The 27,987-nt window shown below is 31.8% G+C and overlaps 1 long non-coding RNA gene across 1 annotated transcript; it reads left to right on the top strand.

Annotated features, from left to right (window-relative positions):
- Positions 1 to 478: 478 nt before the first annotated feature.
- On the top strand, positions 479 to 27,302 carry LOC127724442 (uncharacterized). The gene is made up of 3 exons (XR_007992511.1): positions 479 to 721; positions 2,267 to 2,365; positions 26,298 to 27,302. It is a non-coding gene; the product is annotated as an uncharacterized LOC127724442 (long non-coding RNA).
- The last annotated feature ends 685 nt before the right edge of the window (positions 27,303 to 27,987 follow it).

Raw genomic sequence — 27,987 nt, 5'->3', positions numbered from 1 at the left:
TACCATTTGTTTAATGTTCTCATCAATGTTCTTTTAAGAGTTTATTTCATCAAGAAATTGAGAAAGTTTTATCAGAGCTAATCTGGCATCTGATCCTCTAATTTCATTTCTTTCACCATTGATGGTATGGGAGAATTGTATTAACTTTTTCTGGATTATAGAATCTTTTATTTGGTAAGGAAGCTCTGTAATTACATTTTTTATCATATTTGCCAGGTCATGGAGTGGTTCAAAGCAGGGTATTTCATAATTTTTGATGTTGAGGTCATGAGACGTCATTTTTGAATTTGGCAGCATCAAGGCAGGTGGTTTTCCAATACCATGCATTACAGAATTAAGTATATCTTGAAGATCACCTTTCAAGGAGCAGATAAATTGTACATGTCTGGCGTCACGCTCATCCATAATTTCATCTTTCTTAAAGTTTCGTAATGGATTTAAGTTGCCATTTTTTCAATTTTTCCAGGGTTATGGAAGATGAAGCCAATCTGCATCTGTCATCCAAGTCTAGTACCTTTGCATTAAAACAGTGCATCAAGTTTGTGAACTCATCGGCTTTCACACCACACATGCAGGGATATTGTCCTCCGTGTTGTTGGCCGCTTTCGAATTGCCTAGCAGGCCCATTTCCACTAAATAGTCTTAGACAATCGTAAACCTCAATGTTTTCATGATGTATTGGGGAAGTAATATTTCTCAGATCATCAACTCTACTTTTCAGGTATGCTGCTTGTTCTTCATCACTACTTGCTAAAAATTAATCATATTTTTTAAAAATTAATGCCACCCTTAAAGAAAGTGCTTGTATGTTAAGATAGGTCTGTAAGCATTTATTTTTTGGGGGATAACAACACAAGTTGCATGTTTTGGACACAAAATAAATGTGGATAGTGTTCACATGTGGACACAGATGAAGCCCCCGCTTGCATATCATATAGTTATAAAGGGACATAACTGAAGAACTGTAAAAGTGACGCTACCCAAATTTGAACTTGATCTTAGTTTTGTGGTAATGAATATTGTGTATAGGTTTCATAATGTTTGGTTGGGGCAAACTTAAGTTACAGAATGGAAACTAAAAATTTTGCAATCTTTCGATGTATAAAGGGGCATAACTCAATAATGGTTAAAGTGATACTACCCAAATTCAACTTGATCTGTGTTTTATCAGTGGAAGTCAAAATTAAACATTGCATTGTATACAGCATTGATTGTAGTTGATTCAACTATAATCATGGACAAAGGAAGATAACTCCAATTGAAGAATTACTTGATATTTAGAAGAAAATAAAAATTTTGCAATTTTTCCATTTATAAAGGAGCATAACTCTAGAACGGTTTAAGTGACGCCACCAAAATTCAAACTTGATCTGTGTTTTGTGGTTATAAGCATTGTGTAAAAGTTTCATAACATTTGGTTGAGGCAAACTTAAGTTAAAGAACGGAAACTAAAAATTTTGCAATTTTTCCATTTATAAAGGAGCATAACTCTAGAACGGTTAAAGTGACGCCACCAAAATTCAAACTTAATCTGTGTTTTGTGGTAATAAGCATTGTGTATAAGTTTCATAACATTTGGTTGAGGCAAACTTAAGTTAGAGAATAGAAACCAATTTTGGGACGTACGGACGGACGGACGTACGGATGAACGTACGTACGTACGTACAGACGGACAAGGGTAAAACTTAATGCCTCCACCGCTGCGGCGGGGGCATAAAAACAAAGCTAGAGCAGAAACACAAGTTTGAAAAAAATTGTAGCCAATTTGTGTGTTGCACAACATCATGAAATTTCTCTTCTCTGCAAGTTGTAAGCTTACAAAACTTCAGTTAACTTTTATTGATAATTATGTATCCATATTTTATAAGTCAGTAGTTTTAATTTTCAAAATTTTATAATTGTTTGCATCCTTGAATTTATACTATTGATATTGCAATGGCTATTGATTTTTAGATTTAAAGGATTGCAAAATCATCCCATAGGCTTGCAGATAATCATCGCATTTTTTTGACATAATAATTACATCTTAATTATGGTGGACCTGATTTGTTTTTTAATTGTACATGCCAGTTGAGTATAATTGTTAATTTTTTATTTGTATCTTAGATTTTCAAGAAGTATTATAATTTTTTGTTTTGTTTAATTTTGCAAGAATCATGATTTTTTTCATTGTTAAAGATGTATTTTTATATAAACAATTATGTTTTATTTCGTACCGGTAGATTTATGCTGGATACCATTCCTTATTTTCTGTCTTTTATTTCAGGTGTGTTTCTTGGAGAGTGAGGATGATTTTATAGAGTTTCAGAAATAACATGTGTGATAAAGTGGATACAGCAGATTGATCAAGTACAAGTTAACACCAGTAAGAAATTCATTATTTTAACTGTTTGACTTTTCTTGAAAACTTAAAAATGTCTTGCCAGTATTATCAATGCAACTTAGTCATTTTAAAGCAAAATTTAGAAAGTAGGGTACAAGATTTGTATAATCAACACCTTCCATTTTCAACCTAGATCCCTGAAACTTTACAGGAAGCGTGCACATGTGTTGAAGTTGGTCTGCCATTATGGAATTCTGTGACGAATTTAATTTCTGTTATGGACCTAGAAACATTATATATACTGCAGCTGTACTATTTGGGCAGTCAAATTGCATTGACCATATATTTATATGTGATATAAAGTCACTGACCGTATATCGCCTTGTTTATGACGTTGACAATGCATTTCCATAGAGTTTTCTTTATGACGTCAATAAAACATACAGGTTCGCGGAAATTTTAAGTCGTCCGCTTCAAATTAAAAATAATGGTTTTTACCCTAATATTTCATTAAGAATAGTTATCAGGTTATAAGACTTGCAGTATATAAAGAATAACTATACATTGTCTCGAAATATAAATATTATTTGTACTCGGCTCGAAACAGGTAGAAATGTTGACACAGCCTCGCTTTCTTCCTGTTTCTAAGCCTTGTAGAAATAACATTTATATTTCGAGACAAGCTGGATTTGTTCCTGAAGGACAGACATGCGTATCTTGTCAAGCGATATTTTTCGACTTTAGATGACCTGTTTTTCCTCAGTTAATGTACCAGAATTTGTAATATTAGTTTTGATGATGTTTTTAGGAGCTATAGGTTCTTCAGTATCAATTTCTCCAGATTTTTTTTGGTTGTCAATATCCCTCTTTAAATTTTTGGCAGATCTTACAGCTGGTACTGAAACTCTCAATTTTTTTGTAAATAATAGATTTCCTTGCCCTTCATTTACGCCTGGTGTAATCATTACTTGCTATATGTGAATTTGTTTTAAATTTTGAGACATTTATCCCTATGTTAAGTGTATACGCCTTCAAAACCTGCCCTGCATTTTGAGGACTTTGCCATTGATTTTTAAATTATATCTTCTGGCTAGCAAGGACCAGTTAACATAGCTGCCTTCAAACTTTTCCTTTATTTCCTTTATGAAACATCTTTTGTCGAATTCGTAGTTCAAACAATTACCATGATGTTTTTTTGGAATTTTTCCATGTTGTTATTTTGAGATTAAAACATGTAGACTTGAGGCTAATAACCTATAACTTAAATTGTTAATGGCTGTGCTTTCTCTGATGAAAAAAATATTTTGAAACTTAAAAGACTAAAATCAAAGAGTTGCCATGCGGCTTTATATTAATTTTTTTAAACAAATTAGCACACAAAAATCAGAGAAATCACATTCATCATTTTGATAATTTATATATAAGTGATTCAATCCATAATTAAAAACCAATTGTTCAGAGAACAATTGAAGGTCTTTCCACCAGTAAGGATCTATTTTGATATGAAAATATTTAAATTTGGTTTTGAATGTCAATTTCAGCGTCAAATGACAGCTTATTGAACGCTGATTCCAAAAATATATGGTTTCTATACAAAAAAATATAAGAGATAATGTTTTACTTCAGGTTTAAAAGATGTTACTTTCGGTATTGTTGATAGTTTAGTTGACACTGATTCCAAAAATATATGGTTCTATATAATTTTACATTAATTTAGTACAAGAAATAGCTACTTCCGGTTTACGAAAGGTCACTTCCGGTTGGCTTTTTCAAGGTCACATTGCTTGCAACCTAATGCAATAAGTCCCATGTCTTTATCATGTATACATATGAGGTAAAAGCAAAGGTCAAAATCTAGAACGTTAAATTTAAGTATGACCTTGAGCTCAATTTCAAGGTCATAAACCAAGGAACTCAAATCAAAAGACTCTAGGTCTTAATTATATATGATAAATGAGTTATATCACCATACGTGTATTTTTTAGATATACTAGGGGAGAAAACTCCCATTAAATTTCTCCGTACCCTTTCAACTCAAATTTACATGTTACGACATGTCGCAACTAACAATTCTGTAAAAATATTTTGTCGATATCTTATAAGATTTCTGAAAATTAGTGATAACAAGCTAAAATCAAAATTTTGAACATGACCTTGACCTTTGACCTTGACCTCATTTTCATGTTTTTGGACCAAGGACCTCAAATCAAAAGACCCTAGGCCTCTATCACTTATGGTTTTCCAGTTAAAAATACATTTCACTTATATCAAATACAAAAGGGGAAATAACTCTCATATGGAATCTCTATACGGCTTCGGTCAAAATAAAACAGAACATCCTGAGGATACAACGAGCAATTTGGAAAAATAAATTTGTTGGTTTCTTATGCGGTTGCAAAGCCTTAGAGATAACAAGAAAAACAGTGTTCGGGGAGATAACTCTTATATGGGAAAGTATTCGGTTAAGCGGTGTCAGTTTCAAAAGCGTATAAACTGTTCGATATCATATTCCAAATATCTAAGCGATATCTTGCAAAACAAAAATACAGCGAAGGAAAAAAATTAGGCGGAAGGAAAAAAAAAATAATCAGAAGAAAACCAATAGGTCTTTCCACGGAAAAGTGGAAAGACCTAATTAACATGTGTTTGTATGTTGAAACTGATCACATATCTTCTTCAATCTTATCACATACAATATGACCTGTTGTATCTGAAGCATTTTGCCAATGTATAACAGTGGTTTTATTGTCAAAATGTGGTTTTACTTAGTCCCCAATAGCAGAGCTATTCAAATTTAGGTAGTAAAGTTTTTGTGGGAATAACATTTTGTTTTTCTGGTTTCTCCATTCTTATAGCTGTTCAAAATTTTGTTTGGGATAATGGAAGGCTCTCAATTATTAATATTGTAAATGTATGTGGGTGGTTGCATTTTCTTCAAAATCTTTAACAATGACATTCTGAATTAAAATTTGTAAATTATTGATGGTTAGAATGCAAAAGAAGGGCCTCCCATAATCCAAACAGCCAATTTTGGAAATTGCTCTAATGTTCTTGGTGAAAAAAAAACTTGTCATTTTGGCTTACAATTGCCTTAACTTAAAAAATTCCTGCCTCTGACAAGTGTCAGATGACATATGTAAAGATCAAAACATGTTGTGCACTTCAGAATGATTGAAATAATGAAAAAAAATAGTTTTAAAGTTAAAATTGCATATTCTTTGAAACACACACAAACACATGTTTATCAATTTACAGCTCTTTCCATAATGCTAGCAAGACCAAGGTTTGTTTGGCTTGCTTGCTTTGTTGTATCAATGTTTGTCAAAGCATTGTAATTAAGAACTGTAAGATTGACATCTGAAAACAACATAAAAAGGAGGATTTTAACTTGTAGTTGTATACATTATATTTAAATTTGGTTGGACATTATCAAATAATCAATATTACCTATACTCCGCCTACTTATATTAAACAAAGAAAACAAGGTAACCAAACCTTTGTTTTGCTAGCATTTTGAAAAGAGCTGTAAAAACAATATTGTATAAATTTGGTATGTTATTGTGAATATAATTATTTCTAAAATATAGCCCGTTTACGGGACGTTTTATGGTATACCTCTGTCCGTCCGTCGTCAACATGTAGGACATTAAAACCAATTTGCATAAAACTTTGGTGAATTGTTTATATCTATTGATATAAGCTCCCTTTCATCTTTTATTAATTTAAGATTTTATTTTTAATAGGAATAATGAACTTTCTTTGAATTTTTTGATACTTTGCTTTTAACATGCATTCATCTTGCCTTACTCGACTTAAGACAACAATGGTGAATTGACTAGACATTACAACAATTTATGGATGAGGCTTAGATATGGGGAAATGTATAAGAATTGGTGTGTAGCAAATGAAATACAATACATTTCATTGTTGTTATATATTATTCTCTTTTTGGAAAATATATTCTATAATCAATTATGACTTTCCTTGATGCAGATTATCTATAGAATGTAAACTTTAGGAAATTATTTTGTTTTCTTCATGTTTTTACTTATTTATTTGAGAGTCAACATTTTTATTTTCAAACAAGTTAATTAGTCTTAATAGTATAATGGTTGGACTTTCTTGATAATAGAAAGAAGAAAAAAATTCTTTCTCTGATGATGATTTAAATGACAAACTTGACTTGGTTTTTGTCTCGCCTTGACTGAGTCAAAAAGCAAGACATAGGTATGCTGTTTCTGGCGTCGGCGTCAACAATGTATTAGTTTGTGATTAGGTCTAGTTTATGGTGAAACACTAGTGGTAGGTCAATGATATTTGGTATGCAGTTGTATTAACATTGGCACATCTCATCACCATGGAGATTATTTGGCCCAACCCCATCAGTCATGGTCTATTGACTTTAAAACTTTTTGCTTAATTGTTTACACGTATTAGTTTGTGATTAGGTCATTTTATGGTGAACCACTGGTGGTAGGTCAATGCTATTTGGTATGCAGTTGTATAATCATTGGCATAACTTATTTCCATGGAGATTTTTTGACCCCAAACCCTCAGCCATAGTCTATTGACTTTGAAACTTTTGCTTCGTTTACATGTATTAGTTTGAGATTAGGTCAGTTTAAGATGAACCACTTATGTTAAGTCAATGATATTTGATAAACAAATGTATTGGCATTTGCAAGTTTTATTTCCATGGAGATTATATAACCCCTCACTCTCATTATGGATCATGGACTTTAAAACTTTAACATAGTTTACATGGCAATGTTTGTGTTTAGGTTTGTTTGATGGGAAATACTTGTGAGATTTCAGTGGTTTTTGGTATACAGTTTTATTAGTATTGGCCCATTTTAATTTCATGGAATATATTTAGACCTGTACCTTCAGTCATAGTTCATTGACTTTGAATATTTGCATAACTTGCATACTAAAGTATTTCTATTTTAATTTCAACATTTGCATTATCAAAATTACAATTAGGCGAGACAGTTAACAGTTTATTAAAATTGAGTTGAAGTATTTACATTGTCAAGTTAATGAAACATTAAGACAAAGGTGGGTTTATTTTATAGATATCTGGAGATGTTATACACTTTAAGGATTATTCTGAATAATATTTTAGATATTTATATTTGCCGAGCATATTCAATTCACGGTTTACAAGATTTTTAGAGTTTTTTTTTTTTCTTTTTTCATTTGGATGAACTACTTTTGTTAAAAGCAATAATGATATTTAAAAAAGCAATAATGATATTTGAGATTTCTTGTGTAACAAAAGTGTGCTCTTTGTGATATTAGACTTGTTCAATTTATTATGTTACAGTAATTGATGTGAAGTAATTGAAAAAAGGGTCAAAGTAAATGTTTTCAAAAATTAATGAAAATTAACAACCAAATTTCAATTGAGGTGTATGATACATACTTAAAAGTTATGTTTATTTTTTAAAACTTATATATTTTTTCAATTTGAATGGACTGATGGTTGTTAAATGTCCAGTGGCAAGTCACTACTATTTCAAATAGCATGTATGAGATTTAAGATATCTACTGCAACACAAATTATATGTTTTATATATAGTAATTTAAATTATGGATGTGTTGCAATTGAAATCAAGTCCAATCCATTGCTGTTGGATATTTGTTTTTATTAAAACTTCTTTTTATAATTATTAATTATTAAATTTTGAGTTTTAGTTGAATTATCCCGTTGTTATAAATGATAAAACCCAAATATATCAGTGTTGATTACTTGCTAGAAGTTAAAATATATGAAAAGTGTTGGCCTTTAATGGCTTTCTATGCAATGAAAGCCACAGCTCATTGTTGAAGGCCTTATTGTAACCTATATTTGCATACATCAACGACATTTGGCCTTAGATGGAGAGCTGACTCATTGACATACTGTCACCACACATCATCTTATTTTTTCATAGAGTAGATGCTCATTGTTGCAGGACGTATTGTAGCCTATAATTACATGCAATAATGACTATTGGCCTTTATAGAAGGAGAGTTGAACCACAGCCATAAATATCACTTTTTACATTTAACAGTAAGAACCAAAATGCACCAGAATTGAAAAGAAATAAAGGAAATAAAGACATGGACAGTCTGTGCTATGACTATAAAACCATATTAGACTTATTGAAAATTACAAAAAAATTCAGACCTGACCGTTAGTTTGTGAATCTCGTATATTTGGTGTAAGAAAGAAAGACTTTAAAAGTGTGTATTGCACAGAATATAAAAGGATATGGAGTATTTAAAATGTACATGAGACAAAACTGCGCACAATACATACTTTGATTAAGATGAAAACACATTGAGCTACCTGGAATAAAGATATTGTGTACCTTTTATACAATTGAATCAAATTTGGTACATAATTTCTTTCCCAGAAAACTTTGGATATATATCTAATACTTTGAATAGTATAATAAATTGGTCGATAATAAGTGTTTACGGTAAAAATAAAAAAATGGAGAATAAGCCTCAATTACACATGTCAAAATGTATGTGGATATAACACTAAGTATGAGATGATGGTCGATTTTGTTTGAGCATTGCTTTCTTAAAGATGTTCATGTTGGGTTCTGGATCTGTGTATGTATGAATATAGGGGTGCTTGATTTTTGGTATGGAAAAATTAAAACAAAAGTCGAAAAGATTTATATTTCTTGTGAGTTATCAAATATTTGATCAAGTTTAAGGTAAGTTTGTCTTTAGAAATAAAATTTATTTCAGCCTTCTATGTTTGAAAATGTGCATACGGACGCACAGTCTATCCTGGAACAAAAATGGAACCTGCTAGGAAACCATAACACTTACAATAATAAAATACTTTATTTATAATTTTTATACAAAGTTACAAATTATCTACAAAAATAAAAAAAAAGAAATACAATATCATTGACTTTGATAAATAAATAAAATGTTTTATATTGTGAAACTTGAACTTTGCCGCCATAAAAAGTTTTCGGGAATAGCAATGTTGTGAATCCGGATTAAGGTTCTGTATTCCTGGTCAGTACTACGCTTTTTCGCCGTCTGAAATGTAAACAATAAACAGTTGATAAAAGTTTGTTCAAAGTAAATCAAAAGTGCAAGTTGAAGAATTCTTTCATTACCAACAAATATTTGCGGGATATCTTTGTCAGGTTCTGTAATTTGCAAAAACTGCTACTGCTTAAAGTTCATCGCCTCTGTTTTATTCTAAGATGCCCCGAAATTAACTTTGTCATTAAGGAGAGCAGTATGCGCTAAATAAATACCTCTCTTGGATTTATTATAAAGATAATCATTAAGCAGCAGCACTTTTCGAGTACATGGAGCTAAACACTATTTGTAACGTTCTTGTTGAGATAGGTACATGCTCATCTTCAACTTGCACTTTTGACTTTTTTAAAACGAAAGTAAAATAATGAATTCATGGTCACGTGGCCACATTCACACTATTTTTAGCACTTCGGCCAAGCCTAAAGTTACAATGTGAGATTGGTTTTATTAAATTATTAAAATGGTTCTAATGTTTTACACCAAATACTTCGATGTATTACACCGTATATAATCATCGTTTTTTTCTGGCAAAAATTTGCATTTTAACCAATATGAACCTTAATTGTGCTGCGTGCATAAAACGGAAACATAAAATTTAGAACTTGGGCATGAATGAATAATTGATCAGTTCAAAGACGTTAGACAATCATTTTCCTAAAGTCAAAAACTAATATATCAAAGTCAATAAACCATGTACACATATATAGTAAAAAAACAATCTGGTAATTGATATGGACACTTCTTATGCGCTATTCAAATATAAAACGACAGACATTAATGTACATTTTCGACAGATTTTCCTTATGTACTGCATACCTGAATTTATCAATACAAAACCTTTAAAATTTGAATTGTAACAAATTTTCTTATATCGTTTCGTCATATTACGACATGGTACAGAGAAATAACCAACATAAGTCAAATTCAAATAAGATATTATCTTTTTTCTTTTCACCAATCCAAATATTAATTTGATCATTAAAAAATTATCACAAGTGTCATCCTCAGTGGACTTCATTTTGCATGCAGTTCATGTTTTAAACATACATAAATAAACATCAACTGATACATGTGATATTGTCATCGAATACAACGAAAGTCGCAGAAAATTGCTTTTCAACTTCGGAATTTATTTGGCCTTTTTAACATTTTTTGATTCGAGCGTCACTGATGAGTCTATTGTAGACGAAACGCCCGTCTGGCGCAAATACAAAATTTCAATCATGGTTTCTATGATGAGTTGATTTGCATTAGTTCAATTAATATGAATACAATCACATAATATACTTTGAAAACGAAAAAGAATCTGTATAATATGTTGGAATATGTTTTAACAAATACTTTCTAAATGTTCAGCACCACGTAACCTGCTTATTTTCTTTGATGGACACAAACACAAACACAAACAAATTCACCTAAGCGGTATAAAACAAACATAACGTGTATCAAAACGTCCCCTTTTTATTCCGATAACATAATGAGTACATGTAGAAAGTTCAAAGCCAATCAATTCTCTATACAGTTTATTTTGCGGACAACAAAAGATGTGTTTAATCACATCACGTTACCAGCTATTGGTACTCAAGATGCAATAATAACTAGGAATAAAATCTGTTGTATAAAATTGCAAAATCCGTTGTTTTACAAATGGTTATTTAAACATCAGATTCAAATATGCTGTTCACGATAGCAAAATGCAATTGCATGTGCTTAATGGCAATTGAGAACACTTAAAAAGTAAAATCACAAAAATACTGAACTTCGAGGAAAATTCAAAACGGAAAGTCCTATCTACTGTATTTGACATAGCAGTTGCAGGTGTTGAAATATTTTAATCAGCTAATATAGCAATCCTGTTTAACACGTCAATAAAAGTCGCTGTACTTTCTTTGCAACATATTATGGACAGTCGTATTATCACCGCTGCAGATAAATGGGCAATGTCACATATGACCTCAATACACTAACGATATACAATGAAACGTTCTAGAAGTTTTTCTGAAAAGCAAATAAATTAATCGATATCCAACCTTAATAAACGGGTACATTTTTAGACTGGATATAATGGGAAAAAAGAACGTTAGTAGTGAACCATTTTAATTACTGGTATGTACAATTATGGAACAGACTGTTTGATTGATGTCTGCTCAATTCCAGATGTTATATAGTCAGGACGAGAATTTGTATATACCCGGATGATATGCGGTCAACATGAAAGTTTTGATTTGAACAAGAATAATATCGAACCCCGAACCCATGCTGACATTATATAAATGGAGAAATAAAGAGTTACAAAAATTACCTTCAGAAATATTTCTTTATTTCTTTATTTTTTTATTAATATTTTTCACGTTTATCTAATGTTGTTTTCTATCAATATCATAGTTAATTATAAGTTGTTGATGTTTCTATTTCATGCATGTGCAAAAGGGAAAACAAATATTTTATTGATGTCTGCAATTCATATATAATCATTAAAAATACCGATAGCCGCCGGTTGATCAAGTCCATCAATTGCGCCGAATAAATTGTTCTTGTACTTCAATTCTTTGTCAAGCACATACACCCTATGATGATGAAAATCTGAAATAATTATATTGAAATCCTTTGCAACACACATCCCATGACATTGGAAATGTCTGTTAGCCTCATATCTAAATATGCCACTGAAAGACTTGAATGGGTTATACGTATCATCCTTTACTTCAAAAGTCCTATGCGTTGGACGCTGTTACTGTTGTTGGTATGGTATAAAACGCATAGATACGGTTCTAAAAGTCGGACAAAGACCTGTTAGAAACAGATGCTTCAGTGATGACCATCCCATCAGTGTTCATCCATAATAAAAAGTCAGTACATCCCCTAGAGGAGGAAAGGTAAATAACTAATAAATCATTTTCGGAAGCACACAAATAATATGGCCTTCTATTTGCTTTTCCTACATTCGCAAATTTCATAAGCCGTCTTTCAGTATGGAGCTTTATCAAAAAGGAGTTGTTCACACTTAGAATCAACACACATCCATCCTTTAATACAACAAAATCGTCAACATCATGTACATACACACTGTCTTCAAAGGAATGGTCAACAATTTTACACAATCTCCTTTTCGAAAGTAGCCACGCATCTTTTTCGGAAATAAGTTCTATTTTGTTTACAGGGTTCATATTACACGGAAGATGGATGGTTATTGGATAGTCATCCTTATATTCATCCGAAGAGTTTCCGTCTAAATCATATGGCGCTGTGTCTTCAGCATCAAATCATTCTGTATCTGAATCTTCTTGAGGATCTGTTTGGGTTGCAGACTTAGAATATGAAGACTTTGATGGTGCTGGGGTTTAAAATATAAATTTATCATCCGTTGCTTTAATCATATTTCCAATTGAAACTGTTATAGCTGCTATGAAAACAGCTTGTTGATCTGTTTTGTCATTGTAAAAGGTAGCGGAGCATACTTTCATTTCGGACAATGTATTCATGATATAGTCAAGATTGTACTCATTAAGTTCATTAACGTCCAAATTAGTAATTTTAGTTCGTAAATTGTTGACGTTTGTCTCCTGTTCTGTTAATGTTGTTTGATAGCCTTTGAATGCACAACGTACCTCTGACAGCAAATATTTCTCTGACAAATTGATTTGTTTCCTCACATTTTTCACTTTTGATTTAATGTCGCGTTTTAAAATTTTCTCATCTTGTACTAGGTTTTCTTTTTTTCAATAATCTTTTCACTTAGTACATCAAGATGTTTAATATATTTGTCCTCAAATAATGAGTTCCTAATTTCTTTCTGTATATCTTTCTCTGCATTTTGTAATCGACATACGTTGTGTTTTTGATGTAAATGTCCTAAGTATTCAAAACATACGAAATCCTTGCAGTCCTTGCAGAATAGCTGACATTCTTCTTCATTGTGGAATCTACAATAAAGGGTTTTTGTAGAGTTGAGATTTTCGTGTTTTTCTACACTTTCTAATATATGGGCTGCCATTATTTGAAGTGTTATTTAATATTCCCCTACATAAATACTACAATGGTTACAATGACGTAATAGGACATTATTGATTTCACATTGATTTGAAAATTTGCAAAGAACTAAAATGAACTTTTCTCATGATACCGTATAAACAATATGCACATATAACTTTCACGTTAGAAATCAGGTTGCTTGGGTTTTTTTTTTAATCATTGATTTCAATGAGTTTGAATGTTTAAATGCACTGTAATGAACTTTATTAGATATAAATATATTATATTTGAAATCAATCTGAAAGTAAATAAAAACTTAATAACATGAGAAATGTCGCATAATTCTATGGTGCTGCAATCCAATGATCCTAATGGATTATATTTCACTTTCTATTTTTACAAGTGCAAATATTATGCTTATTGATCATACAAAGACAAGAAAACAAGAAAGGAAATGAAAACAAGCCAAAATAAAACACACAAGGAGACGTCAACGGTAGAGATGTAAGAATTATTACATCTTGAACAATTATTGAAAAAAAAACTTTACCAAATGGGTAATAAAATAACCATAAGTCAAGGAGAGGCAGAAAAATACTACGACCAACAGAAAATGTACGGTTTACAAAATAAAAATCACGACAGTAAAAATTGGTCAACACGAAACCCACCAAAAACCTTTGATTAACTAAGTTGTCTGGTAGAGAAATAAGTTCCCGCTTTACTATTGACACCCGTAGTAAAATGTAGAGATGAATCAAATTTGGTGACCATTTCCTTGAAAGTTACTGTTCCTTAAATGTGAACGTCATTCGATCTTCTTCTTCACCTATGCAAAGATGACCTACCCAAAATTTGGCACTACTTTTGTGGAATTCTTGGTCCACCGTCTTGTTGTTCAAATTCAATGGGATGGATGCAATCATTGAATTAAAAAACTTTCTATATTTAGGTATTTACAGTGTTTATATATAACAAATGTTATTGGATTTTGATGAAATGAATCGTCGACATAAATAGGTCGATCACCGTTACCAATGCTTACATTTCAAGACAGCAGGTGCGCATTTAGTTAATATTAGGCTTCCATAAACAGTGATAAAACAAAATCAATCACGTTATTATAAAGCATTGGCAACCCAAAGTTAAATAAAGAAACAAATGGTGCAAAAAACAAAATACACTATTGAGATATTTTTACTTGTCTACTTAGAAAGAATACATTACAGAATGAATTTCCTTTTGTTAAAGGATCTTTAACACTTTTTTTCTTGTTCTATTAAAAAAGTTCATTGATAATTTAAATATATTTTTTTTCTAAATTTTGCTACAGTGAAGGTAAGCTCAATGGGTATTGTGCATTGTTTTGATGTATATTTTGAAAAGCAGAAAAAAGCAGAGGAGTTGTCTCCATTTATATGTCAAATTTGGCAAATGTTTGGATTCCTATGCATCAGTGAAATACGATATTCTTTGAAACAGTGACTTCTAACCTGTTTTTTGAAGTGCAGTAATTATGCATTTCAACTGATTAGTTCCTTAATAATTGACTTGTAATAAATGGCTAATGATCTGGAATAAACATATTCAAAGGTTTAGATCAATTAAAGTCCAACATATTGTTCCGTATATAGTATCATATTTCGCGACGTGTTTAATGATATGAAAATAAGAATGCACAAAACAAAATACTTACAATCACAATTTCATATGTTAATGATGCATTGGTAAAAAAAGAAAGGCGAAAGATATGAAAGTGATATTCAAACTCATGAGACGATAACAATCTGATAATGCCATGGCAAAAAATCAAAACGATCAGAAGACAAAGATATATACAAAACACAAATAGAATATTAAAGATTGAGCAATATACACGTGTAAACCCCATAAAAAAACTGGGGGTTATATGAGGTGCTCAGGAAAGGTTATTATTTCCTGTTCCAAATGTTGCACCTGTAGTGTTGCGCGTGTAAGTATAAACCCTGAGTTAAGTCTAATACGCTATATTCAAAGAAAAGAGGACGGGAATATAGTTACGACAATTGGAATATATCCGTCGACATCTGTAAAGGCACTTCGGTCATGTCTCCGAAATAGTTGCACCAACAGAGATTGTATCTCAGTAACATAAAATTATGTTAAATTCAAAGATTATCCTTTTTTAACTATTGATAATACATGTATTACAGAAAACAAACAACAATGACCCAAATGCTTATGAGATTACTATGACAACGTTGTCATTTATCAATAAATATCATTCATGACATCAATAAGAAATGTGTCTTCAGTCGTTCAATCCAAACTAATTCGCAATTTTACGGGAATCTTCAAATTATTTTGTCTTGGGTATTTTCTGGACAGTTTAGAGGGGTAGAACATTTCTAAATCTAGTTTGGTGTTTGTAATTGCAAAAATGTTGAAAAATCAAACTTTTTAATCTTCTACGCATGCGGAAGCGGTAATTATGTTCTTCATGTTTTTGTGTTCAATTCAAAAATTCTCGTCCTGTTTGTCCTATATATTGAAAACCCCATTACGCATGAATCATGTTAAAGATATATGAGCCTTCCATAGAAAAAGGAAAACAAAGAGCTCTTCCGTTCACTGATCACCGAACAGTATTATTCGAAGTTAATCTGTAGCATTATGTCTTGTTGTGGCATTGCCATGAATATTTGTGCATATCTAGTTTTTTTTAGATAAGGTAAAGGTATAGCCTCCTATCCAACAATTGTGAAAACTTCTGAATTTAGAAACTGCATTTGGAGTAGTTTATGTTAAGTTAGGAATGTAGTTTTTGGCATTAGGATATTCAAACACTTGAAGGTATTAAAAATTGTTTCCGTTTTTAAAAATCATTGTTTTTAAATGCTACAAGTTACATTATCTCTTTAGTCTTATCAAACTGGATCTCAGTTTATTTTTACAACAGCAAACATTCAAGTTCAATGATTCCTGTCGAAATGCTGCGACATTTTGTATTTTTCTTACATATTATCTCGTCAACGTGTGTACAAGGTTTTAAATTGTCCACTACGTTTACCTTGTAAATACCCAAAGAGACTTTGAATCTCGAAATAAATGCGCGACTGGTACACAAAACAGTGGAAAAGGTCGACAAATGTTTATCCATTGAGTCATTTAAATCCTGCATTCTACACTTGCAGTAAACAAGACTGACATCATGATTTAAAAAAGATTCAATAATTTATATACATGTATATTAGAATATGCATAACTAATTTAAATGCATGTATAATGGAATATTTATAGTTGATCGCCGTCTGATACACACGAGTCCGTTTCTTGCATCAAACGTGTTTTCTTGTATTTCAATTCCTTATCAAGTATATAAACACTATGCTGACGAAAATCTAACACTAATATATTTCCAGAATTATCGAAACTCATTCCCTCACATTCAAAAAAAGCAAATAAAGCTTATTGGATTAACAGATGAACAAACTACAAAAATCAGATGAAAAGGACTTTTAAAAATCATTAAATCGATACAAAGCAGAAAACATTTAACGAAATCACAGTCCGGCCGTGGCAACGTATCTACATATCCCACAACATAAAATACAATAAGTTAAGGTCTAAGAGTACTCGCAGTTTCTGACAGCTAACAACTAATAAAATTGATCATGTATCTTAGACTAAAATAGCAATCAGTACACTTTCAACTTCCAATGGATTTAGTGTAAAGACATCATTAAAAGTCAGAGATCATACGACCTTGAGTAATGCCAAAATATAGGTATTGGCAGTTTGTTTCTCGGCTTAATCCATATATGCCTTTTAAGTCGTATAGTGATTAGAACTTGGAAAATGTATCCTCTTAAATATTTGTGCGATGTCGTTTTGACATACTGTTGAATAGATTTTAGTTGCAAAGACCCGATTAAAAATTATGTATCAAACATGGTTGCTGCCACGTTTGGTCATTGAAGCACGTCTTATTCATGATGCCATCGGTGTTCCTCTGTAGAATACTGTCTCTACTATTGTATCCTTGTATTTCATTTCCCAATACAGACCTTAGACAAATTACTTATAAATCATCTTTTCTAACGCAACACAATACGGATAATAACAACTTTACAAACATCTGCAAATCTCACTGGTCGTCTATTTGAAAGTAGTTTCATGATATATAATTCATTACTAAAACCGAACAGTAAGATGCAGCCATCTTTTGAAACGACATTATCAGCAACTCTGTCTGAGTACAGGTCGTCTTCAAAAGAATGGTCAACAATTTTTCGAAAAAAAAAGAGTCGAAAGCACCAAAGGGACATTCAAACTCATAAGTCGAAAACAAATTGACAATGGCACGGAAAAAACGTAAACGACCAGAAGACAAACAACAGTATATTAAACACAACATAAAAACCTTTTCATGCAATGCATAAAGTTGTTGACTATATAATATTGTCCTCTAACACATAAATCTTCATTTCTTTTCAAATGTCCTACTCGGCATCATAATCGACACAGGTTGTATTTTGGTGTAATTGTCGTAAGCGTTTTAAGTACACGACATCTTTACATTCTTTGCAGAAGATCTGGTATACTTTTTTTAGCATGGAATCTGTAAGACGCGTGAACTATGATATTGAAACATATGAACAGTAAATTGGGACAAAAGATATATGTATCAGTAAAACTTTTGTCATTGATAGAGAACATATTTATAAGATTAATCACCAATATAAGAAAAACAATAAAAAGTCTTTGCTTTCATTGAAACATACGATTGAAAGTTTTACAAATTTGGTGTCTGAGAGTGAAGTTGAAAATTAGAGGCTATATTGTTAAGGAGTGTTTAGTGAACAACCGAGTTTTGATTTTAATTCAATTCAGTAATATGTTTGAACAAAAGTCTGGCTAATAACAATACCAGAAGTATTCCTTCATGTTAGGTTACTACATCATTTGTTGAATTCAAAACAATCTAAATGAATATATTTTCAAATCAGAGATTCCAAGGTATACTTTGCAACGACAGACGTGCGATCCGTCTAATTAAGACTCATCAGTGGCGCTCGATTTAAAACTGTTGCGAGGACATATCAAATTAGAAGTTGAAGAGCGTGGTAAAATAGAATTCCGAAGATTGCGCTTGATACGACTAATGTAATATATGCTGACTTTTTAGGCTGGTGACTCCAATAAAGACGAGACAGCCATCAGCATTGGCGTCGACCAAGTTCCCTTTAAAATCATAAACCATAATACCATGTTGGTGCTACCGACATCACCTTTTATGATTAACCTCTTTTACACCAAACTATAAAAACGAAATATGTTTGAATGCGTTTTTTTTATACCTGTGAAATGTGATCGCCGGATGCAAATTATGTGACACTTTTATGTGATTCTTGTCAATATAATGCTTCATACAGTAAAAGCTTCCTACACAGTACCATCAGCGTACTGCTTTCCTAAATTGGAAAACATGATAAAATTGAACACATGCGCAATAAAATAGATTATCATTCAAAATTAAAAACCGGCTTCTGCGTGTTCTATCAACTGTTGGTTCATCGATTAGAGTTTTTTTTAAGACCATTTTATTGGAAAAATGGTTTTCATTACTGTAGTTATGTACACCATTTAATATTATATATATATATATATATATTTCGCCTATTTCTGAACACAATCAAAAATGTAATTTACGGCAGACTTTTCTCTTATCTTTCTTAGAACAATTACGAGATGTCAATGTGACCAGGATATTAGAAAAAGTAAAACAAAACAAAACAATAACAGTTATTATATTATTTTATTAGAGTTCGTTAAACAATCTCAGTTTAAATATAAACAACTGATGAATTATCGATACACGGATACTCCATTCTTTGGATGTGCATTTGATAGTTTAGAACACACAACTTAAACATAACATTAGAAGCATGATTAACTTATTACTCTTGATTCAAACAGGTTCAACAGTCACTGTCCTCAAAGTCAATATATAATATCAAATAATACAAATTTTGTTCATTGTTTAAAGAATAATTTACACTGATACATTGTACATTATTTAAGTGATGTGGAACACGTTTTTTATATCCCATTTATATATCAAACGCAAGGCATCCATGTACATGCTCTGTAGATTTTCATGTTCGTACTGCATAGATGTGAAGAATGCAAAAAAACATATCAAACATTCAAACTGTCAACTGTCCTGTAAATATTAAGGTGTTATTTTCAAAGAATTTTGGCTTTCTATTACTCTTTGTCATCGTAATTGATTTTAGCTCTCCAATTGTTTTAATCCAAGCGCAGCTGATGAGCCAAAAAGAGGATACGCTTGTCTAGGGCACCAAGGTATCAGCCTTTTCAAGGACACAACACTATCAACGAATACGTGACGTAATCATATTAAGTTTTTGTGTTTTTAAAAATTCCCTGTTAATATCAAAACTATAACTAGTAGAGCATGAAATGTAAAATCTATTCAAATACACCACGTCCATATTCAGACAGAAAATCGTGTTATACAATTTTAAATACACTCATCTTTGTATTAAAATGATCACGACCAATATGTTGTAACAGATTTGTGACGTAATAACAGTAATTTACCACAAAAAATGTAATCCAACTCAGAGTCAACCAGCATGTGTTCTTAATCTACAACTTTACATGCTTGGTGGTGAAGAATTAAATATTAAGACTAAAGCAATTAAATTGTTTGCACAGACGCTGAAATGAGAACACAGAGGGAGTATAGATTATTATCAAAGTAAAATTTTGTACAAAAACCCATCTGCAGAATTATTTTTTATGTTCATATTACGTGTTTATAACTTATTTTTAATGTACTGTGGATTCATTTATTTTCGTGGGTATTAATTTTCGTGGATTGAGAAAATCATGCAGTTTCGTGGATATTTGATTTCGTGGTTACGAAGCCTGTAGAAAATTTGTAATTCGTTGAACATTTGTATTCGTGGTTCAACCGTACCCACGAAATCCACGAAAATTGGTTTCCAACGAATAATAATGAATCCACAGTATACAATGTGTAAATATATTATATTATTTGTATTTCCAATGCGTTTTCAACTGATCGGACGGAGCTTACGTTTTAATTTGCACAAGGACAGTCTATTTGAAGATGTGTGTGATAAGGATGATTGCCGTTATAATTATTATTAATGATTTCTAATCACCTATCAGTGTCACCAAACAGATATACAAAAGAACTGAGTGAATGATATGGGACCCCCCAAAACAGTTTAAGATTTATACCGTTTGTTTGTGCTATAGCAGAGTATTTTAAAGTATCGGCTATTGTATTATTCTGTTTCAAACCTTTCTGATTGTGAGATTTATTTTAAACGTGATTTAAAAAAATTATATATAAAAAAAATATAATAAGACTCAATTATTCCTTCCTGTATTATGATAAATCCTATTTGCTATTTATCCTCCTGTGCTCCACCCCCGCCCCCCCCCCCCCCCCCCCCCCCAACCCATTTTTTTTAAAGCATTCGGATCCAGAAAAGTTCATTAAGGGGGCATTGACTTCCTAAGAGGGACCATGCAAGTCATGTTTAAGTGATTTCCTGAATAATCAACAAGATTTTGTTCCACAAAAGGGGGCGCCCCCTCATAAATCCGCCTCTGAAAAGAAGATAAAAGTAATTCAACTCGTTATAGAATAACGTCATATGCATATTGTGCAACTGCTGTCGTTATAGTTTTACTTTCATATCCACAATTTCAAAAATGTGACAATTTTTACATGTTTTTAAAGTCCGCTTTACAAGAAAATTAACGGCTGTGTCTCATTATTAATTTTGCGAATAAACATATAGTGTTTACATATTTTAACCCGATAAATAACCATAACTGGACACTTCATTGATGAGTTTATCTCAAAACATCTATCTATATATAGACAGGTCTATGATCAGCGAACGGGTTAAACTCCGCCCAGTCAAGTGAATTAAATCAAGTAGTACATATATATTAAAAAGTTGTTGATGCAACAACTTCATATATACACTAAATTGAAAACGAATATTTGATTTACGTCCGCTATCCACAAATGGTCATTCAAAATGCCGATAGCCGCTGGTTTATCAAATCCATTTCTGGCATCCAGCAATGTTTTCTTGTACTGTAAATCCTTGTCAACCATGTTCACGCTATGGTGGCAGAAGTCTGATATTAAAACATTACCTGCTTTATAAACACACATCCCTATACTTTGAAAATGGTCCCACGCGTCACATCCATATATACCACTGAAACTTGTGATTGATTTATATGTATTTGATTTTTTCTTTAACAGCTCTTTGCAATGCAAGTCGGATGTGTTGCCCTTACAATATAATACGCACAGATACGATTCTAAAATTTGGATACTACATGGTTTCTGAAAGGTGTCTTTAGAAAATGACGCTTGGCCAGTGACAATTCCATCCATGTTCATCCATATGAAACAGTTCTTATATTCATACCATGGTTTCCCGAAATAAGATATAACGTAAACTACTAACAAATCATTTTCAGAAATGCAAAAACAATGCAGCTTTCTACCAGGTCCTCCTATATTTGCAAATCTTACCTGGCGTCTATTTGTCAGTAGTTCATGATAAATGAGTTTTCCTCACTGAGAATCAGGACACATGCATTTTTTAAAACGACAAAATCACTAACGTTATCTGCATAGACACTGTCGTCTAAGGAATGGTTAACAGTTTTAAGCAATTTACCGTTTGCTAGTATCCAAGCATCCGTTTCAGAGATTGGAACTATTTTTTTAACAAGCGTAATATCCTGCTTTAGTTGGAAACTAATCGGATATTTATCTGTAACTTCATCGGATGAGCTTTCTATTAAATCATCTTCCTGAAAATTTTCTGCATCGAACCTTTCAGTCTCTGAATCTTCAGGAAAATCTGTCTGTGTTGATATATCAGAACATGCTGACAATGCTATGCGTCCGCGAAACATTTTCCACTTGGTGTTTTAATTAAATTTCCTATTGAAAACTCCATAGTCGGTGTGAAAGCAGGTATTGGTTGATTTGCAAATGTGTTGCACTTTGAGGAGCATAAGTTAATTTCAGACAAAATATTCATAAGATGACTAAGCTCATACTCTTCAAGCTTATTTGCCTCTAATTTAGTTATTTCAGTTTGTAGATTATTGACGTTAGTTTTTTGTTTGCATAAAGATGTTTGATAGCTTTCGAATGTTTTTCGTACTTCTGACAATAGATGTTTCTCTGTAAAGTCGATTGCTGCCTTCGTTTTTATTACACATGTTTTTATTTCACAGTTAAGACGTTCCTCGTCTTGTAAAAGTTTTTTCTGTTCTGGATGTCCGAAAGCTTATCACCCAGTGCAGTTAGTTGGTCAGAATATTTTCCATTTAACAACAGAACCTCCATTTCTTTCCGAATATCTTCCTCTGCATCTTGCAATTGACTCAGGTCATGTTTTTGGTGTAATTGCCCGAGGCATTTAAAACACATGAAGTCCTTACAATCTTTGCAAAATATCGTGTATTCCTCTGTTTCATGGTATCTACACCGAAGTGGTTTCGAAGATTTACCAATCTCTTCTTTTATTTCACGTTCTAACATAACATCCGCCATTACGGATATTGTAATTTAATATGCAAACATGTCAAAATATATACACTAGACTTCAGTATAGAAATAGGTCATTACTGATTTTTATTGATTTTAAATGTAATGTTAGATATAAATAACTTCTTATTTGTAATCAAACTGAACCAAATTAGTTGACAAACGGGAGATCAGAAATTTATCCCCTGACGCAGAATTAACCAGTAAACTTGTTATGCAGTTTGTTTATTTGGTAGTTCGCTTTCTTATATGATTTTTGAAAATAAGAATTATTCTGATTAATTCAAAGGCGGGAAAAGGAAAACAATGGATAGGGAAAGGGGGCAACAAGTTAACCATAGCATACAGGTGTATAAGAAGTAAAACAGTTTAAGTGTTATCAACAAAGTAAAACCTTAGTTACATGGACATAGCCTCCATACCCATCACCACCACCACCGCCGCCGCCAAGACCACCACCAAAATCACCATCACCGTGTTCCATAAAAATAAAAATAAAATATTAAAAACTCCTCAATATCGATATATGCCTCCTATTCTATGATATGAATTAATTTCTGTATAAGATATATGGAAACAGGTTACCGACAAGCAATTCTTATTCAGAATCTACCTTTGAAGTTTCAATATCGTCGATACGGAAGTCTGAGTAGGGATATTTGAGAAAACAACGATTTTGATCATGTGCTTCTCCTTGCTGGAAATAGATGATGGTTCGGTACCTTCGAAACAATACAATATTTGGTGCTAACAATTTTCAAAAGATAGAAAATGCGATATTTTTACTAATGTCAATCGTTTTACTTCCCTTCGGAGCCGTTACCCCGTATCATACATAAGCAAAACAATATATTTGCATGTGGCGTTCACCACGTTTTAAGTGGTGTTTAAGTGGTGTTTGTGGAAAATTCTAGTAGAATAGTATTAATGCCCAAGCCTCAACTTTCAACTTAAATAAGTGTAAAATTTCTTTATAGTAAAATGACTGAAAGGATGTGATTCATTCATTTAGTTTTTTCAGTGTTGGATCAATTAGTGAACAAGTAAAAACATCAGGCAAATAGTGTACATACAAGAACAACTATTCGACTGGAACCGACCATAAATTATTTTGAAATTAAGTTATATCTTTTCAACTCTTTTTCTAAATCTTGTTTTGTACTCATTGATATAACTTTGCACCTTTTCTACCTCCAAAGACATACATTTTGGAAATAATGTCTTTCAAATAATCTATAAGTCATCGATCATGCATATTTTGATTGTGAGGGTATGCATTTTTTTCCTTGACACACATTTTTTTTTTATATTTTTAAACTCAATGTCGTTTTTATTATATTTTGTCTTAAGCTTTAATAGAAACAGAGTACTTCTCACTTCCGCTTTTTAAAATTATTTTTTGAGAAATAAGGAAACGACAATTAAAAAATTACCCTCACAAAAGACAAATGTTCGGTGCCTGAATTATGAAAAAAACTTGAAAAATCTAGACTTATTCCTTCGGTTCACATACTCTGAAGTATTGTCATCCTTGACTAATCAACCTATGGACAGTCGTTCTGATTATGAGTATGTGCTTATGCATGTTGTATTTGTTGCTAGCCGTTTGATAATAAACAAGGAAGATTGAAATTTAATCGCGTATTCCTACTATGCTATAAACGTCACCGTTTTTGATAATAGTTGAACTACACAATATTTTTTAGGTGCAGATGTTTTAATGGGACATCATTTAACGTTGATAAACGATATTCATATTTTATGAGTAGAGTAATTGTTACATTGGTACAGCGTAAAATTAATCTTTCTAGAGGTGAGTTGATCGAAAGGAAGGTATCTTGCAAAAGTAACATATATAAATATATAATCATATTTACATTTACCGTGTGTACTTGATTTTATATAGGACATTTATATCATGATAAACGATTATATGTTATCAGTGTACACAGGCCAGTATGCCTCATTTTGAATAGGAAAAAGATCGATGCTATTTTTACTAACCGGTCTCAATAAGTTCTTGCGTGTCTTTTGACAGTTATTGTTATGTATGTGCTATGTAAAAATAATGTTCGTAACGAGTATAATTCATTCAACAGGGCATTTCCTATCCTCATTTCCATACTATAAACGATTTTTAGAAAATCACTCTGGAAATAATTCAATGCATGTTATAAATAAAAGCAAGTGACGTTTACATTTTGCCTGAATCGCGTTTCCACCATAAAACCATATAAAGCTATAAAACCAAGTCTGGAATATGACAGAAGTTTTCACTCGTTCCGTTGATTGATAACGTGTGAATTTGTCGGTTTTTGTGGACTTCCCCTTTTAGAATGTACCTAGGAGTTAGGTATTTTTGTAAGACTTTTTTTCTAGCACAGAAATGTGATCATCACTTGCTGACAGTTCGAATATTTTATAATGAAAAAAAAAACAGCATTCAATTCTTATATTTCAACACATGTATGTAAACAAATTTTGAATATAAAAGAGCAACTTTGTTAAAACACAAAAATTCGGCAGAAACAGTCGAGTGATGTGAAAGTAGTATCATGCCACGTGATATCAATTGTAAAAAACTAAGTCCTCATAAAAGAAGAAAAAAATCAATAAATTGAAAAATCAATATAAAAATCAATATGATAGTAAATTCATAATTGCTGACATTTCGTGTATTTTACAATAAAAAAAACACAGTAATCAATTGTTATATTTAAACACATGTATGTAAACACATTTTGGTGACTTGGTTTTGTTGACTTGGGAATGGTCTCTATAATGTATAAATTTCGTAATAATTTTTTTTCAGCATTGCAGTTGTGCACTACCATTTTGATGGATTGATGTTGTCATAATATATTTCAAAGCAGATTTTTATGTTAAAAATGAAGATGGATAAAAGCGCTGCTCTTGAGCTCACAGCAGGAATCCCGATCCGAAATCCGCGGAGATATCTGAATCCTGAGGAGAAATATTACAAACCGCAACACAAAAGGGGGTTGGGGGTTGGGGGGGTTGGGGGGGGGGGGGGGGGGTGGGTAAGAAAAATCTGGATCCGATTCCCACGGATCATAGTCCTCCGTGGGAATCGGATCCAGATTTTACTTATGAATTGCACTAAACAAAGTGTAACTGCTCTTCGGAATTCGCATTCAGATCGGAATACCCTGTGTGTAGCTGATTTTGGTTTTCCATGTACGTGTAGTAAGTTTGTTTGACATATCCTTTCTTTTCCATTACATTAGTATTTCACATTGTGCAAAAATATCATTTTGTATAATTTATGCAATATTCAATATTCATTTGTTTTAGGGTAATAGCGACTAATTGGACTATATGTGGCACATGTGATTTTCGCCATATAACTAAACCATCAGTATTTTGGTGTTCCGAGTGTGACGAAGGCCTATGTCATGAGTGCACTGAACATCACAGCATCTCCAAGGCAACTAGGGGACATAGTACAGTTTCTATCGATGAATACAACAAACTACAATCAACAATTCTAGAAATAACACAAACATGCAAAGACCACAATGAAAAAATTCAAATATACTGTAATAAACATGATTGTCCATGTTATAAAAAGTGCATTGTGGAGAGTCACAACGAGTGCAAAGAATTTGTTGATATTGACGATGTTATAAAAGATGTTAAATCATCAAATGCGTTCGTGGATATCGAACACACCTTGGCAGAAATTTCTGAAAATATTAAAAGAATTAGAAAAGACCGCGAAGAGAATCTTACATCAATCAAGGAAACAAGAGAAATTGTCGAGTCTGAAATAAAAATGACAGGAATTTCAAGTCTTTAGAAATTTTTTTCAATTGGCACAAAGACAATAACAGCAGAATATTCGATACTACTTTATTAGAACATCTCTATATCTGGAATAATAGATAATAATAATAAATAATTTGTTAATTAAAGTGTCACTCACTTATTGATTGAAATAAAAAAATAATTCATACGCAATATCTATAATACTAGAATAACGATGTCCAATTTGTTAGCCGTCATGGCTTAAACACGACGAAGCAAAGAATTCAACTTTATATATAACTAATATAGGACAATGGTGTTGATTCAAAATTACACCATTCCAGGTCCTTTTGTTTTCAACATAGTTAATATTGCCAATAATTAACAAGTTCGGGGTCAAATCCGATACCGAAACCAATAGTATATGTTACATGTATGTATGTTCTGTATCTTCCGCCTTTAATAAGAGCACTACCATGGGTCATAGTGTAAAGGAGGACTTGTTACACACTGTAATATTTTGGGTTATTAAATATTGATATTTTATCTTAATTTGAATTCGAGTTTGTTTTAGTTTATGTTTGTAGTAATAATAGAATGACTTGTATTGATATACGTTGAATGGACCATTTACTCCCGATCTTCAATCATACTATATTACCAAGTAAGTGCTTACAAGTAGCAAGAAGCAAAGTTAATACAATACAAATACAAAGTTTTTTATTGTCAATTATGACGCCCAATAATTTGAGCAGTACAATTAAGTTCAATTTCATACAAGTGATTACATATTGATTACATTGATTATTTAACAATTAAACAAAATCAAGTCTTTCTCAGCAGATTAATTTCTACAGGAATAATATGTATAGTTTTACAATATGATATAGATCGACAAACTACCGGTGACTAAACTGTATCTAGAATTAAATTTCTCTCTTTGAATAAAGTACACAATAATAAACTTACTTTTTTTATTATAACATTATGCTCAGATGACATTAACCATATTAATTTTGATTTATTTGGGAGGCTTTTAAAGTTTTTGTTAAGTAAACCTTATTTAAGTATATTAATATATTCAAATCTTTTATTATTTAAAACAGGACACTGAAGAAGAAAATGAAATTCATCTTCAACTTCAGTGTTGCATAATTTACATATAATATCCTCCACTCGAAGCCCAACGTATCTGCCTCTTTCAATTTCTAATTTATGAGCACTGACTCTGAACTTA

The sequence above is a fragment of the Mytilus californianus genome, unplaced genomic scaffold (genome assembly GCF_021869535.1).
Source record: "Mytilus californianus isolate M0D057914Y unplaced genomic scaffold, xbMytCali1.0.p SCAF_14, whole genome shotgun sequence".
Classification (NCBI taxonomy): Eukaryota; Metazoa; Mollusca; class Bivalvia; order Mytilida; family Mytilidae; genus Mytilus; species Mytilus californianus.
This window is presented reverse-complemented; position numbering and strand designations above follow the sequence as displayed.